Here is an 18,198-nt window from a genome sequence, read left to right on the forward strand (position 1 = left end):
AGGGGAGTGTGGAACCTTGAAAAGAGGCAGAGGAGTGCACATTTGATCCCATAACCTGCAAAGCACAAGGGCTGAACTGCAAGGTCTCCTCATGATGGTTCCTTCTACAAGCTGCTGTGGAGTTTGGGCTCTCTTTGCATTTTTAGCAAGGCACACTTCCTAGATGTGCAGGACATGTTTCTGTTCTACCTCCAAAAGTCTGTCATTCTTTGAATTACTGTTACCTACGAAAACGTGGACAGAGGTGAGGCTCAGGCCCCACACTGCTCCTGTGTGCCCGAGCCAAACCAGAGCCTTGAGGTAGTTGTGATTGGTGCCTCCTCCCCACAAATTCTGGGCTCTTCCTTCCCTTAAAATCACTTTTGCTGGTTTGGAAGTTGCTTGACCAAGAAGCTAGAAATATCATTGCTTCTAGAAAATGGATTCTTTCCCCATTTTCAGAACAAGCTTGGTTTAAGGGGATGAACACAAGAGGGAAAGAAGGAAGTGGCCACCTGGAAGCAATAGATCTGGGTTCAGTATGAAGCCGGTGGTTTTATTCTGTGGGTTTTCTGCTATGCCTGCCTCCCAGGTACAGATGAGGTTAAATAATTAATGTATGTGAATGTACTTTGTAAGCTCTAAAGCACTGCAGGAATATAATTAATTATGTTTATAATTACAGGTAATATAATTATAATTATAATTACTTTGTGGGTGGAAGCAGAATATATATATCTCATGCCCGTTCTATAGTAGGATACCCTTGGTGGATATCCTTGGTTAGATCATCAATTTGGATATTTGAGCTTGACTCAATTTCTCTGACTTTATTTTCAACATTGAGACATATATGAGACTTTGGCCCAAGGACCTCTGTTTTTTTTTTTTTAAATAGGGTAAAAGTGAGGCTGGGAAATTCAACACTCCAATAGTAATATTATCTGCCACTTATCTATCATGTAGATAAAGTTAAGGCAATTTAGTTAACTTGCCTATATACAGCAATAATACTTGCAGAGATCCTGTAGTTAAACACAAAAATATATACACATAACAGTTTCTATAAGTGATTTATATCTACATGTTACTCAAAGAGTTCTTTCTAGAAATTCACTAGACCCTACTACATTCTAAAATGATCATGTAATTACTAAATCAGAAATTTGTTCTATATTTCAGGCAATGCTCATTAATACTAAGATAAAAATTTAATGCTATACCATTTGCTTGTTTAGCAAAACTAATAAGCTTAATGGAAGTGCTGGGTAGTTATTTCCTTCAACATGCTTAATCTTAAAAAGTGATTGTATTTGGGTCCGTGTTCTGGGGCAAGAGTTGAGGTGTATTTGTACCTGAGGGAAATATTTCTGCCTGCAGTCTCCCTCCTTGAAACTGCCAGATTCTGCCCGAGAAGCTAAACATCGCATTTCTTCAGCGTCTCTGACCTTCTACCATTGTTCCTATGCACTGTTAATTGTTGTTAATTTCTAACACATCATTAATTATTTGCCATTAAAGATGTGGGAGACAGAAATGCCCTTCACTCATGGGTGGTCACACGAATTAACCATTAATAATTACAAAAAGTGTTACTTTAAATGTGAAAAGTGAATTTGAGCCATTTGCATGAAAGTTGCTGTGTTTCTGTGGCTGTGCTGTGACACACTGGGAGCGTGGGTGGGGATACCATGAGTGATCCCGTCATGGCTGGGGAAGAAGCCATCTCCTCTTGCTTCCTTAATGACTGTCACATTTGGCCTCTGGAGCATGATGTACTTTTCAGGGAAATTTTCTCTTTACAACTTTCTCCTCCTTTGTACAAGAAGCCTAAAGTGGAACAGTTTTCTCTGATGTCACAGCCCCAAGTCAGTCACCCAATTAGTACTTATCGTGGAGTTCCTGACTCCCACTCCTATTCGGCCCACCAGACCATGCCGAGAGGTAAGCGCTGGCAGGTGGAGAGGTCCACTCCCACCTCAGGCTTGCAAAATGATGAAGCCAAGGCCATTTCACTGACATTGGGCTCTCAGTCTTTAAAAAAATAAGTGCCTGGATTGCCATTTAGTATTGAGATTTTAATGTAGTGCCTATCTTTAAAATACAGGCAGAAAATTCTTCCCACAAGTTTATCAGAGTGCTGAGAATTAAGAATTATATTGGAAAAGAAGCATCAGATATGGTCTCTAGGTTTCACCAATCAGAAGAAACTGTTAGGGTATAGATAAGAGATTTGGGGAAAGTGTATGAAATATTATTTTGTGAGTGTAGATTTCAACCGTGAAATCAAGACAGCTTAGATTCCATAGCTAAAAGTTAGATTCATTACAAGGAGACTAGTTTGAACTTGAGGAGTTGAAGATGATTCTCTCTTGCTGAACCCCTTGTTTTGCTATTAAGAAAATGGAGATCCAGAGATAATCAAAAGACTCCTTAAGCTGTGAATGTGGGAAATAAGAAAACTGTGTCACTTAAGTGGCTTTAATGGTTTCATATTATGATTCCATTCTTCATCTGAACTGTGATCTCAAGAACAAGGGCAACCTCTTTTTTTCTTCCCCCTTTCCCCTCCTCTTTTTGTTCTTCTGTGCTAGACTAATAGAGAGATCAGAGGGGACGATGTTCTGCTTGCTGGGATAGACTGAACTAGACCAGGTAGCTTGGGGCATCTAATGACATCATGGGTGAAAGGCCAGGTTGGAAGTCTAAACAACAGCCTGCTTTCAAGAAATCACTTAGCCTTCAGGTCCCCCATTCCTTCTCATCTGTAAAATGAGGCACTTAGAGTTTAACTCTTAAGGCTTTAACTCTCAAGACAGTTGGATTCTAAGATCTAAATTCCTCTGAACTGTTCTATTGTTTTAACCATTTTTTGAAAATGCTACACAGTAGCCTACAGTCAACATATTTCACATTTTATTTATTCCCTCTTCTATTAATGGATATTTAGGTTGTTGGGAAGCTTTTCTTCAACTTAGAAGTAATGCTGCAATAAACATTTTTGTACAAAGCTTTTTATGTATACGTGTAAAAATTTCTCCAATGTTTCAGTTTTACCAAATGATGCCAAATCAACCTCCAGAAACAATTTACTAAGCTTTACTTCCTTTATCTCTACTCCCATAAACCATTATGGGGGGTTTGCCACCTTCCCACATCTAAAACTGGTGGACAGGACCCAGGTCCTTATTTTTGGGGACCTACGCCCACCAACATCTCTATTCCCATTGCTTCCTTCCAAATATCCCCTTCCATCAATCCTGGGAATCTTTTCTTTGGTAAGAGGTAGAAGGGAAAACCTACCTTAAATTCACATTATTTTTTCCCAAATCTTTTGCCTCTGCCTTAAGTCTTCACATCCCTGAGGGGCTCGGCTTTGGAAACATGCAAGTCAGGAAAAGAATTCTTCTCTTTAATACTGTCTTATTCTTTCCCTGAGTTAAATAGCAGAGACATGTCCAGCTTCTTGCATGGGGAAGGAGGAAGGTACAAAGGGAAAAAAAGAAATGAGAAAAAAAAATCAGGTAATATTTAAACATTTTTATTCTTCAACATAATGAATTTTTCAAGTTGATTTTATTTAAAATAGTAAAATTGTATGAAATATGAACTACCTGGGCAATCTAGCTCTTGAGGCCATTGTTCCTATAACACTCATGATTTCTGCGTTGGATTATGGGTATTTCATTATTTGAGTGTTTTATATTTCCTACAGAAAGGCAATGATCTAGAATTAAGTAGACTAGATAAATCCCCAGGCAGGGAGAGGATAAGAAGAATTCAATAAACATTTTGAAGGGAAAAAGTTCGAATGAAGGGAAAGGTAGGGAAGAAAAGCTCATGATTTTGAGGAGTGAAGCCTGGGAAACAAGAAAGATGCTTATTCCTTTGATAAGGAATGGAAGGAGAATGTAGCTTGGGGTGACTGGTGGAAGATGATAGATCTGAATTTGCATGTATAGTGCGTTCATCTCCAAGAGATGTTCATGCCAGGAGATGTTCCTTTCCTTTAAAACTGCAGCCAGGATGAACCAATACTTTTGTTGTGTTTCCACATATCCACAAGGATACATGCCAGCATGCAGTTACCTTTTTTCAGCCTAAAGGTTGTAGTCATCCTCCTTCAGCCTACTGTGTGGCAGCTTTCTTCTTATTTGGTGCTTTCCATTCTCATCTCAAGTCCTGGACATCTGAGCTGTACATAGGATGCGCGCGCACACACACAAACCCACAGACTAGAGACCCTGAATGCATGCTTTCTCCCAGTGGAAAGGCAAACTTCCTTCTGAATTCTTAGAATCTGCCTTTTATTAACTTTACCTGTGAGCAACCTTGAATGAGGAACAGCCTTACTACAGAACGTTTGTTAATCTCAGAAAAAGTGAATTACTTCATCACCAGGGGAATGTTCTACTGGAGCTTCCCAGTTGGTATCAGCAGAATGACTCTCGACTCTTCCTTTTTATCCTTATGGATAAAACATTGGTATTTCTCATTCCATTTAAGGTTTTGAAAAAATAAATTATTCAGTTCCCCTACTTTCCTCTCCCACCACATCAAGGCTATAGACACCTCGGTGCTGATTGCACTCCTAGTTCTTCCCATCCAGAGGCAAACAAAACAAGGGCATTGCTAACTAGTTTATTTGAAACACTTTCTTCAACAGACGACTCTGAGTTATCAGTGGTGTCCTGTTTTTAGGACAAAGAATTATTGCTCTGACCTCATAGTTGCTCTTTGCAAGGACTCAGGTTTAAAGGTTATGAAGAGCTATTCAAACTCATTTATTTCTAGTTCCCTTCTCATTTGTTGTTCTGCCTTTCAACGTGCAGTGGAATGCCCATTCATAGTCATAGGCCGTTTAAAGTAATATATGCTTCCAAGATTATAAAATGGAAATCTATTCCTTTATTTACCCTCTCAATCAACATTTCTTGAGCACCTTCGTATGCTATGCACATACACAAAAAGGTGCTGAGGGTCAAAGACATCCTGAGAGAGGCCTTCTGGAGTGGAACCCAACAACAAGCAGTTGGTTATAGTGAACCTGAAACAAATTGCCCAGCATTTCTATTGTTTTGTTTTTTCTACTTTTCTCTTATAGACTTATTTTTCATTTTTCTCATGTTATTTTTCTCCTTTTTCTGTATTTTCTGTATTTTTCCTCTTTTTCATTGTTATATGATGCCATATTTTCGAAAGGCCAACCTTGTCTTCTTCTGTTTCCCTCATTCCACGGTAGCAATATTTATCAATGGCTAAAAGACAACTACCTTGTCCAGTCCAAGGTCACTGTGGTAATTTTAGGCATCTGAGAGTATACCAAAAGGATGGAAAATATACAAATCATTTAATAAGCTATTGGAAAGAGAATATGGGTTTATGACTTACAAAGAAGGGCTGTATTTTCTGAACAAAAGGTTACTTCCTCAATTAGTCAGGATTTGGCTGCATTTTGTTGTGGTAATGAACAGTCTCCAAACATCAGTGACTTAATCCAGCAAAAGTTTATTCTTACTGATTCTGCATGTTCAACATGGACCTGTGGAGGACTCAGCTCCACTAAGTCATTCAGGAATCTAGGCTATTGGGAACTCTGTCATCTCAACACATGCTTCCAAGATCACTTCTGCAGGGAAGGAGAGAGCTGGAGGGTATTACATTGACAATCAAATGCTTTGGCTTAGAAGTGAAACATAGTAACTCTTCACTACAACAGACAAATTACATGGCCTGTCCAACTGCAAAGGAGCCCAGCAGTGCAGCCTTTATATACCTGGAAGGAGAGGGTGCTGCACTCTTTGTGACACTAGTAGTGTCCACCACAGCACTCAGGATGATCAAGTTTGAAATGAAGAGTATAGAAAACTCCAAGTGTCCAGTTGATGTGCTTGAAGGACAAGTGTAGAAGTGGCTGACCTGTGATTTGCAGCAACTGGCCTCTCACACCTAGCCCTTCCAGTGGCTATTTTGCGAGGGTGTCTCTGGTTCTACAAACCCCTTGCAACCTCAGGATAATCTTTTCTGTGGTTTCTTGTTCATGAAGGCAGTATTTTAAAATAAACTCATACATGCCCTTTTATCCAATAAAATGTCAATCTTAAATTACTAAGATAATTCATCCCTAAGATGAAATACTCCTTTTAATTTACTTTTTTAATTAAGGGAGGTGTGTGGTTTGTGAGACTTGGACCATTAGGAGGCTTCAGTGTTCTGAGTCAATACTGGGAGGCCATCCCTCGCCTGTGACAGTGTGTTGGAGCGAGGCTGCCAGTAAGCCAGGGTGTCAAGGATGACAGCACAGCTCCATATATTGTGGCCACCAACCTGAATTCATAGCCAAGTGCATCCCCTCCCTCAAACACATTCTTTCAAAGTGAAATTAACTTTATGGGGTGTGCAATAAGGTTTTTTTTTTGGATGGTTTTATATAATGTCCCTGAAGTTTTTAGACAAGTGACTTTTGCACAGCTATAAACTAGAGTTAGCATACACTTCTGGACTTCCTGGAACTTCAAAAAAAAAAAAAAAAACTCAAGATCGTAGGGTCATTCATCTAAGAGTGGGTACATGCTTATGACTGATCCCTTAGGGCCCAGTCTAAAAGAGGAAAAAGCTAACAAATCAGCCTGACGCAGTGCCAGTTAAGAACTGAGATTTCAAATCCAGACCAGTTCTGAGTTTGGATCTTGACAATCCACTTAAGAGCTTGTGTGACCTTGGGCAAGTTATAGAACATCTTTAATCTTTAATCTCCCATAGATGAGGATTAAAATAGTATTTGTCTCATATGCTTGTGAGAATTAAAGGAAGCGATGATACTTAGCATAGTGCCTGGCTCATGTAGGTGGTCAGAAAACATTAACTGTTACTAGTAACTGCCGTCATATTGTTCAGGGTAGCAAGCATGTAGAGTGTGCACCACAAGCAAAGCACTGTGCTAGACACAGCAAAGTGTGTATGAGAGAATTAGGATGTAAGAGTATAGTGGAGCAAAAAGAAGCAGGATAGGAAAAACAAAGATAGCTAAACATAGATAACTAAAATGAAACAGGTAACATTTATTTGTGGGCATACTCTGTAAAAGGCACTGCATAGATCTTTACATAACTGATCTCATTTAATGTTCACACAACCCTATGGGTAGGCATTACTATCTTCATTTTATATTTGAAGAAAATAAGCCTTAGATCAATTAACCTTCAGTGGCTAACACATGGAGCTAGGGAAGTGGAGGGAGGATCGGGCTGTGTGGTTCAGCTTGACTGGAGCACAGGAGAGGACTGGCTGCATGGTATGTTTCCAGGTGTTCCAGGGAAGCCTTGGTTACCAGCACAGGTGGTCATTGCCCATACAGAGTCCAAGACCATCTGTAATTTTGGCCACACAGTCCTTAATGACGTGCTATTTGACGAAGAAATAGGAGACTACCTTGAGGGAGTCACCATGTCTTTGAGATGCTGGAAGACTAAAAAATGTATTCAGGATGTGCTTAAGCACGGCTTCAAATCACGCAGCAAATCTATGACATGCCAGGAAATGGCAACCAATGGCAAACCAGCCCTGTCTGGGGACCACTGGTGAAAATGTCATGGTGATCTGTGGTTGACCACTAGATGAATTATTGCTGGGTGTGATAACACCACCTGGGGATAATGGTTGAAACCCAAACCAACCCCTCCTCATCCCTGCACCTCCACAACCTAGAGAAGATTTTAGGATGTGCATTTGTCTTTCCAACACTATAAGGCTAAGACCACCACCAATACCATAGATCCTGTTCCCACCAATATGCTTTATTATGAGTTCAAAGAAAACATAAAGTATAAGGAAACTTGAAAACTTCCAGGTCCTTCTAGACTTTTGCCCCATTAACACTTTGGGGGAAAAAGCAATCTCCATGTAAAATCTCCATTAAAATAACCTTGAGGGCTTATCTGAAATTAGCACCTTCACGGTTTTTGTTCTGACTCTTGGTTTGGTTTACCTACTGTGCCTTGATTTTATACTTGATATGACCCTCTAATCAGATAAAATAGTTGAAGCATTTCTGGACTGTAGACCAACCTTAATGTTATTCAAAAATAGGAGTTAGGCTTGGGGCTCAGATTTTTACCTTTTTTATTTGTGTATGATTTAGTGTTCATCCTGCACTAGACACTAAAATGCATTGTTTAATTATCTGAGCTCAACACACCATTTTATAATTCATTAGTCAGTTGCTCTTTGCAAAAGCTTATTTCTTATGAAACAAAAGTGGGAATCATGCAACTGGACTATTTATCTCTCTTTAGGGGTTGGGGGTTAATATCTGATAGCTCATAACATCTTTATTATAATGCATTTATAATGATTTACTGGAATCATTCTATGGCTAAGTATCTAATGTCAAAGCCGGGATCTGGCATGAAATAAAATGCTGTATCCTTGGGTAGCTCTAGGGAAAAAAAGGCCCCAGCCAATATTTTCTGTGTAATTCTACAAACTGTAATAAGGGTAGGGGTAATTGCCTTAATGTCAATTAAGCTATTAATAATGCTCATCTTGTCATTCCTAAATATAGCAGTGTCTCAATCATACATTACTGTCCCCTGTTAAGGCTACACAGAAATGAGATCACAGCCTCTGTGGATCAAGAAGTCTGTCTAGCAGCCATTCTTATCTCCTTTACATAAGGGAAGGTTTGGGGGTTTATTTGGTTTTAATGAAAAATTTCTACTTAGACACACATATTATTTGTGAGGACAAGCTCTGGTGATTCTTGTGAGCAGGACAAATTCAGTTTTAAAAGCGAAACTGTTCCCTGTTCCTATTCTGCTCCTGATGACTAGGAAAGGTGGTCCTGATCAGGACTCCTGTTCCAGGGTCCTGATAAGGTCTGAGGACCAGACAGTTCAGTAGCAATCATACATGCATTTTAGCAAAGTATGTGGGAACTAACAAAGTTAGGGAGCACTCGTTCAAGCTACACGTGGTGCTGCGTTGTGTGCGTGTTGTTCCCAGGCCACGCGGATGCACACAAGTTCCTCAAGGACAGAGGAACAACAGGACAAAGAAAACGAGGCTAAGACACTGTCACTGAGACAAGAGGCCAGTGTTGCATCAGCAAATTTCAGCAAAGTCAAGGGTAAAGTCATATTTGGAAGAGGGCACAAGAGAAGATGAGCTATAGGATTTTGGCGAATAGGGAGAATATCGCCAAATCTCCCCAGTTGACTCTAAATCAGGACCACTTATCGTACAGTGAAGAAACGGGACAAGACCCTTCTTTACTTGGCACTTATGGTTCTCCTGGGCCATGAGATTCTGAGCAGCCACTTCCTTCCGCCCCCCTCCTTGTTGCCCTGTCTTGAAGTGAACTTCTACTTGATGATATTTAGAGCTCATTAATTTGTCCCAAGGAAGCTTATTGTATGGCAGTTTAATGACAGAAACCTGTTTTAATGCAAATGGACATGTAATCCCACTAAGCCACTCTGAGGGTGTAAATTTAAAACAATTGCTAGGAACTGACACTGGAATTTAATAAGATGGAGGGCTAGTTCCTAGATCCCGGTACGCCCAGGGGACCCTGCTTGGACACCCAGCCCTGGCGGTTTTAGAGCAGCCCTCAGTTACCATGGCAATTAAAAATGTCAGGGAGCTTACTGGAGCTCCTTTCAGGTGGTGGGGATCTGAGCTCTGGAGGAGTGCGGGAACACAGGGAAGGAAGTAGTTTCAGCACAGAGAGGAAATGAAGGGTGAGTGGGTGTCTTCTGCTCATTACTCCTCAGGGCACGAGGTTGGACAAGATATGACTGAGACCCCAGGAGGCGGCTTTCTATCCTGGCTTAGTAGAAATGCTTGATCCAGGCAAACTCCCACACACAGAGCACAAAGCCTTGCCCGGGACCCCACTTCTCCCAGCAGGTAAAGGGGGAAGCCTGCTTCTGAGGGGTTGGTTGGAAATGAGGCGGAGGCGGGAACTGTGTTTGAATATTTGCTAGATTATAACGCTGTTGGGTACTACATCATTCTCCAGAGGGCCCTGAATAAGGTTATTATGGGTGAAGTCATTTTTGTAATAAAGTTGGCTGTAACTCTGGGTCATAAATCACAGGTTCTGGTACTAAAAAAATTACTAAACATGCCTCTGTTACCACAACTGTCCTCCTTTTAAATACTTTGATTTTACTACAAATCTCCCATTGACTGAGCTAGGGGAAATAGACACAATGAGCAAACGATTCCTTCCGTCCCCGGCAGCAGCCCTGCTGGCATCGAGGCCTCCTGGAATGATTTCCTGAGGTGTGATGTTATTTATGGCGTGCTTTCTCTGTCAAAAAGGCAAACAGCATCCCAAGTGACCTCGGAGTATTTGCATCATTGCTTCTCTTGCTAATTGATTCATCCCCTGGCAGGGCCTGAGACACGGGCTGTTGGCTGGACACTCGCTCCCAGCTGCATATCCTGTGGATTTAAGGTGCATGAGAAGCAAAGATGTTAATAAAATCGTTAAATGTCAAAACTGCAAAACCCACACCCATTCAGAGTTCATCAGCTCTTCTGGAATGATCTGTAAAATACCATCTCCTCCCCTTGTCCTTTTCTCAGTCTAAACTTCATAACCTTTGTTAAGTAAGGAGATTAAGAACTGTTATTAACAACACTGATTGTTTAATTTCTTTCATAACTTCTTCCTTTCAAATGAGAGTCCAGTATAGAATGAAAAGGAATGTTATCATATGAAGTGCATTTCAGACGTAATAAAGCAGAAAGGAGAGGGTGGCCCCAGTGGCAGTTGTAAGAGGGACGAAGTGTGGATCTCTATAGCTCAGTGGCTGCAAAGCAGAAAATGAAGATTGTAAAAACGTCACATAAAGAAAAAATGCACAGTGGATTCGTTTTGTGATGCCCATAATTCAGTAATGCCTTTAAGTAGCTAGAAGAAATATAATAAATGTTTTTCCACAACATTGATCATACTGTATCAGAGGAAATATTAGTGTGCAGGGAGCCATGATTATACTGGTAGTAATTCTCGGTGCAGAAAACTAGTAGACGATAGGACCCTTTATAGGCCGAACTTTTATTGGCTGCAGTTATTTACCTTTAAGAATACGCCTAATACATTGTCCTATAGCTAAATATTTTTGTGAAAATTCAAACCAGCACTATCTGTAAATCAGAAGTCCTGCCACCATTTTATAGGATTTATATATATTTTTCCATGCAGATGCTCTCATATGTTCCAGAATACAAAAACCAGCCAATTGACCATGTAAAAATTCTAGAAGGCCTGTAAAACAGATTCTTCTTCTGTATTCTGAACCTGGATAGGAGCAGACAGGTTTATGGCATGTGATTCCACCCAAATGCCACCTGTATATATAACATCTCTCTAAAGAAATTAAATGGATTATTAGATTATATACCATAGTAAAACTATACTTGGAGCTGCAGGCCAGGAGAAGATATGCATGTTGTGCAACTGCTTTTTTTTTTTTTTTTTTTTTTTTTTGTCTTGAAACACTGAAGAAAGCTTTACAAAACAGGCTTTTTCTAAATTTAGGGAGGAAAGAATGGAACTGATTCTTCATGCCAGCCTCTTGCTCCTCAGACTGGCAGGAGCTGGTAATGCCGTGGCTGTGGCAGCGTGGGTGCAGAAGGCCCTGCATGCTGACGGGAAGTTTCACCTTCCCTCTAGCTGGGCTCCAGCTCGACTTCAGAAATCATCCAGTCAGAGTTCCAGGGAGCACAAGATAACAGCCCAGCCAGACTCCTGCAGAATTAAAGGGAGAGGTGAGACCCGGGCATGCTAATCTTCCATATATCCCAATAAAGTCCTGCTGTGAAAATGACTAAGAGAAGCAAGAAGCCAGAGCAATCTCCGAGGGAAGGTACTCTGAGAGCAGTGTGTATTGGAGGGCGGCATTCTTTGACTTTAGTATCTGCATAAGCCAGCTTGCAGTTCAAAGCCCTTGTAAAAGCAAACCAACCTGGTTAAAGGCTGCCGACTCACCTGCTCTGTCTCAATGCACCTCTCCCCTAACTCTCACTGACACAAATGGGAAGCATTTCTCAGAGTGAAAGGAGGCTATTCCTTTCTCTTTGTCCTAGGGCTCTTTGCTTAATGCAAATAACAGGCCTCATGCACACATGCTCTACCAATCCAACACATTTTCTGTGTGTGCGTGTGTGTGTGTGTGTGTGTGTGTTTATGGAGTTACATATCGATTTTAGTACCTTCTGTTGGAGTTAATGTTTATTTGTTTTGTTGGTTTTTTCTTCTCCTCCAGCAAGGAAGAAATGGAAGAGGGTGCCTCTAAGTTCTTCCCACTCTGAGAATATTTATTTATTTAAGTTATGGGGTACATGTGCAGAACGTGCAGTTTGTTACATAGGTATACACGTGCCATGGTGGTTTGTTGCACTCATCAACCCATCACCTACATTAGGTATTTCTCCTAATGCCATCCCTCCCCTAGTCCCCCATCCCCCTGACAGACCCCAGTGTGCGATGTTCCCCTCCCTGTGTCCATGTGTTCTCATTGTTCAACTCCCACTTATGAGTGAGAACACATGGTTCTTGGTTTTCTGGTCCTGTGTTAGTTTGCTGAGAATGATGGTTTCCAGCTTCAAAAAGGCAGGTGATTGAGGGAAGAAACCCTCCAATAGTTAGGGATTCTAAGGTTGAGGAACAGCCTGACACAGATTACAGTGTATCTGGTGTGGCTTCTGGGAAGTTGGTGTGCAGTCACCTGGTGTGCTCAGCATCGACGTACAGGCCAATGACATCACAGGCTTCTGTTAAATTTCTTCCTCATCATGGAGGACAGAGATGCTTTTGAAGCACGTTCCTATAAGTGGCCCTGTTCTAGGTTCTTTCTGGTAGTAGCAGTCGTTTTCAATTTTTTATTTTTATTTTTTGAGACAAGGTTTCACTCTGTTGTCCAGGCTGGCATGCAGTAGAGTGATCACATCTCACTGCAGCCTTGAAGTTCTGGGTTCAAGTGGTTGATTCTCCTGCCTCAGCTTCCTGAGTAGCTGGGACTACAGGTGTGCCTGCAGGATTTATTTTTTAGTGAAAAAAATTTATTTTTGCCTTAATTTCCTGGCAGTTGAAGTGCAATTTTAAACAATAATTTCTTGGCCAGGCACAGTGGCTCATGCCTGTAATCCCAGCACTTTGGGAGGCCAAAGCGGGTGGATCATGAGGTCAAGAAATCGAGACCATGCTGGCCAACATGGTGAAACCCATCTCTACTAAAAATACAAAAAAATTAGCTGGGTGTGGTGGCACATGCCTGTAGTACTAGCTACTCAAGAGGCTGAGGCAGGAGAATCCCTTCAACCCACAAGGCGGAGGTTGCAATGAACTGAGGTCATGCCACTGTACTCCACGCACTCCAGCCTGGTGACAGAGCGAGATTCCATCTTTAAAAAAAAAAAAAAAAAAAAAAAAAACAACAACCAATACTTTCTTTAGGAGGCTAATATCTTCATTGCCAAGCCTTAATAAAGATTAATGTGTAGTCATCTTTCTTCTCTCCTTCCTTCCTTTTCCTCCTTTCTTCCTTCCCTCCTTCCTTCCTTTTTTTCTTCTTCGCTTCCTTCTTTCCTTCCCTCCCTCCCTCCTTCCTCCTTTCCTTCCGTTTTCCCTCCTTTTCTTTCATTTTATTTTCCTTCCTTCCTTCTTTCTGAATCCTTATTTCTCTTCAATGACTTAGAAAACATCTTAATGAACTTCTTAGAGCAATTCTGCAGCAATGAACATGTCAGGATCACAGATGCCTTTTCTCCAGTATTTACTGGTAAAATGCAGTTCCCATTTTTGCTGTCTGTGTAGTATGCACACCATCCCATTTATGCCTGTAAAGACATCCAGTGTGCTTAGGAGGGCCAGAGAGACCCTTGGAGAGTAGACTTATTGTAAGTTTACTAAAATTAAAACACAAGAAGGTAACAATAACAAGACTTAGGAATTTGCTTAGTAGATAAACAGTGCATTTTTCATTACTTGGTATCTAGCTTGAATTATTGACTTGCATATTTCCAAATACAAAATATAGACAATATTGGACAACACAGAATATTTGATTCTAACATAAAACTATATATTTTAAAATAAGACACACTTGTAATTATCTCTACAACCACTGGATGTCACTATTGCATATGTCAGGCAGTAAAAACTTCCTATCTAGAGAGAGAATCTGAAACTTCTTTTAAGAGCTGTCAGTTGCCACCTTGGTGCGCTACCTTTTGATGGAATATGCACTATCGTGCTAAGATGACTCTTCCCCATTCCGTGCAGTCAGCCCAATTTTCAATTATGCCACTCTACTGGGAATTCTAATTTACACAGGATGAGATTCCTCAAACACAATTATTTTCTTCACTATATTTAAAAGGAATATGGTACTTCTATAATAGTTCTCAACATTGCGTATTAATTATAACTAGCACATTTTGGATACTAAATGGTGTGAAGTGAAAACATAACCATAAATAACCTAGATTTATAAATACCCACCCCCAAACCCTGCCAATTGCTTACAACAGTTTTATATCTATTTGCTCATCTGTATTCCTGGCATCCCTGGGGGGTTACCTGCTTTAATACTTTTATGAGTCAAAGTTGACCTGTGAAATAAATTGAATCAAGTAATTATTTGCACGGGCATCCCAGGAGTAAAGCACAAGTACACACTGAAAGTGTGTTCCAGACAGTTAATTCCAGTTTGCAAAAGTTACTAGTTCAGATTTTGGTAGTTCTGTGATTTTTCAATTACTTAAAAAATTCCTCAGTCCATGGACCCTTTAATTCTCCTTTTAAAGATTCATTTTCAAAAAAAATCTAGGCCATTTTGTGAGGCTGACATGATAGAGAAAATAGGTCTTTTTCCAAGCTGAAAAAAGGCTGGCCCAGTTCAAGTGCTAGTTAGAGCAGGACCAGGAAAAAGAACGTGGTGAAGGAATTGGAAAAAAGGTTTGCTTTCCCTATAGTTAGAAATGGCCGGGAGCTTTCAAAGAGCTATCCAGTTTAGTTTATTTCCTTTTACTAAAACCCTGGAGTCGTTTTCTTCAACTTCCTCACATGCCCTTGCAGCTCTGGGGAAGCCAGAGCTGTTCTTGGAGGACTACTGGCCTAGGTTTAGTGGGGGAGGGGAGATACTCTCTGTTCTAGTGAATTATCAGAGAGCTGTGTTGCTTGCCATCTATGGGATGCTTTGATCCAAAATTTTAGTCATTGTTTCCACATTTAGGGGCTGGAATGAACATCAAAGAAGTGGGTGTATGGAATTTACTGAATGCCAAAGAAGTACAATAACATACAGAGGATATAAGCAAATCCCAGTGGTAAAATTTGCTGCCAATTCTTGCACATAATAGAGGCCCTAAAGTGACAGTTTATCTTTGACAAATGCATAATGATATCAATGCCAAGGGAAGGAACTAGCATGCTGAAAGGTGAATAAAAGAGTCGGGAACAATTCAGTGGACTTACACATTTCCTCACCGTGTTTTCACACAACAAGGAAAGCAGATGACACAAATGCATGAGGTAATCATCAGACAGGCCTGCAAACCCACCAGCCATTTTAAACCAACCTGGTTCTTTCAGGATCCAGCTCTAAAGATGAGAGTAAAATGTGGTTAGAAATCATTCATCTTCTGGAGGAAAAAAATGGAACAAGGAAAGTGAAAATAGCTCTCTTGTTCTGTCTTGGATAGTTCCAGATTTTAGAGCCCATATGTTGTTTGCTATAACTTCCTCGCCTCCCAGGGCCAATGCATTCCAAACGCTTCAGCTAGTGCACTGCACTGAGTAGTCTCAGAAGTTAGGGCTCATTTGTATCCATAGTCTTTGTTCAGATATGGATTAATTTTGGCTAATTTCAGTGGGTGCACATAAAGTAAAATGCACAGAACTGAAACTACTGAAATCAGGCCTTTGTGTGATCATCTAAAAATCTACTTTTCAAGCTCCTTTAAGTTTTATTTTTGAAATAAAAACAATAAAATGACAGTAAAAAGTTTTCAAAAGCATTGACATTATGAGCAATTGCTAACCAAGGCTATTCCCAGAATGATTGAGCAAAATTTGGATATAATTCGAGAAAAGATAACTGCCCTGCAGTGCCAGCTATAAAGACTCCATTCAGGAGGTGATTTCATAATGATCCTACGGAATGTGTCTCTTGTCTCTAGGGCTGGGTATCCATGTGGATGCATATGATGCTATTGTCACTAGGGCTGGCATTGGAGGGCAAAGGCAGATTCTTGTCCTCAAGCTTCAATCTTTACACTATGGAGATTAATGTGTAAGACCTGCTGTAGGTTGCTTTAAAAAACCAGACTGGGTTTGGATATTTAGAGGAAGAGGTCTCAAAAATGCCATAGTACGTGGAAATAGCCTAGAGGGGTTCTGGGCACAATCTGGTAGTGAATCAGGTATAAGCAAAATCAAGATGTGTGTATTTATTTGCAACTCTACTTGCTTGAGCCAGAAATTGTGCCAGCTGCAAATCGAGCCAGCATTTCTGTCCTTGGCTTTAGACAATTAGAGCAGATTTGCTTGTATACACCAAAATCATTTCCAACACAGCCCCCACAGTTCTTTGTGCTGCTTACAAAATTTCCTCTGTGGCCTTGCACTGCATAATAAAGGAGCTCTTGGAGGGATCCTGGTCTGTTTATTGTGCATGTTAAGTAAATGCAATGATTTTCATTATTTCAAACTCCATAATGAAATGACTGAGTGCCCAGCAACATTAGATAATGGACAAACAACTATTCAACTGGCTGTATGAACCATGGCTTTCTCGCATTAAAAGTGTAATATTTATGAGTTAATTTAATCATAGAAGAAAATATTGAGTAGGTGACTGAGTAAAATGATGACTGTGTATTATGTTTTTGCCATGCAGCTGGATAAACACATTCAACGACAGACCTTGGCAAGAACTGCAAAGATGCTCTTGACAATGGCATGAATAAATATTAGGTGTTATCTAGAATTCACCGCATTTGAGGTCTTGTGCAAAGCCAGGTAAGTTTTAACAAAAAAGAATTGTAGCAGAAGCCATGTGTGCACACTGGGATTATGTAAGTACTGGAGTCTTTTTCTGCTGCCCAGGAATTGCTCTAACACTCATTCTCATCCACATCACTGAGAGATTTTCTAAATCATTACCTTTGTCTGCACTGCTAGGAGTGCACTTTAGCATAAGACCCAGGTTTTAGGAATCTCGTGGTAAATTTTTCAATGACATGTACTTGGAGAGAAAAGAAACACTTTGCCTAGGCTATAGAGCTGACCAAAAAAAAAAAAAAAAAAAAAAAAGATTATATTTTGGAGTGACCCAACCCAATCCTTGCAAACAGTAAATTAAAATATTGCTTTGACTTGCTTCTTGAATTTCTTTAGAAGACATAGTTTCTAACTACAAGAAGGACCATAAGAAAAGACCGTTTTTCAGAAGATATTTTGAGTGAAGGTTCAGCAAGACTGATAGTCACTTATTGCACGATTTGTATCCAGGGCAGAAAGAATCAGTGTGCTAAAGAGTATCATAGAAATGTGCCATTACGGTTTTTTTTTTTTTCTTTCCTACTCAGAATTGTCATATTACCAATACGGAAAGTTTCTTATTAAGGTCTTTGTTTTCATTTGTTGGAGTGTGCACACAGTCTCTAGAAGATGAGGAGGGGGAGGAGGAACAACAACAACTATGTTCTCTGAGCCAGTGTATGTGCCACAGATTTCTGCTAAATCAGTGAATTTCCTATATTATTCTCTATTTTTTAAATTATACTTTAAGTTCTGGGGTACATGTGCAGAATGTGCAGGCTTGTTACATAGGTATACACGTGCCATGGTGGTTTGCTGCACCCATCAACCCATCATCTACATTAGGTATTTCTCCTAATGCTATCCCTCCCCTAGCCCCCAACCCCCTGACAGGCCCCAGTGTGATGTTCCCCTCCCTGTGTCCATGTGTTATTGTTCAACTCCCATTTATGAGTGAGAACATGCAGTGTTTGGTTTTCTGTTCTTGTGTTAGTTTGCTGAGAATGATGGTTTCTAGCTTCAGGTCCCTGCAAAGGACATGAACTCATCCTTTTTTATGGCTGCATAGTATTCCATGGTGAATATGTGCCACATTTTCTAGTCTCTATTTTGGTGTTGTCTCGGCACTAAAATATGAGGAGAGGATGTGTTAAAGAAGTTAG

General features: G+C 40.3%; 1 long non-coding RNA gene across 1 annotated transcript; it reads right to left on the reverse strand.

Annotated features, from left to right (window-relative positions):
- Positions 1-4,704: 4,704 nt before the first annotated feature.
- On the reverse strand, positions 4,705-17,248 carry LOC126932021 (uncharacterized). Its single transcript, XR_007718083.1, has 3 exons — positions 15,470-17,248; positions 11,394-11,740; positions 4,705-10,428 (listed from the first exon to the last, which is right to left on the reverse strand). It is a non-coding gene; the product is annotated as an uncharacterized LOC126932021 (long non-coding RNA).
- Between the last annotated feature and the right edge of the window lie 950 nt (positions 17,249-18,198).

This window comes from Macaca thibetana, chromosome 12, assembly GCF_024542745.1.
Source record: "Macaca thibetana thibetana isolate TM-01 chromosome 12, ASM2454274v1, whole genome shotgun sequence".
NCBI classification, from domain to species: Eukaryota; Metazoa; Chordata; class Mammalia; order Primates; family Cercopithecidae; genus Macaca; species Macaca thibetana.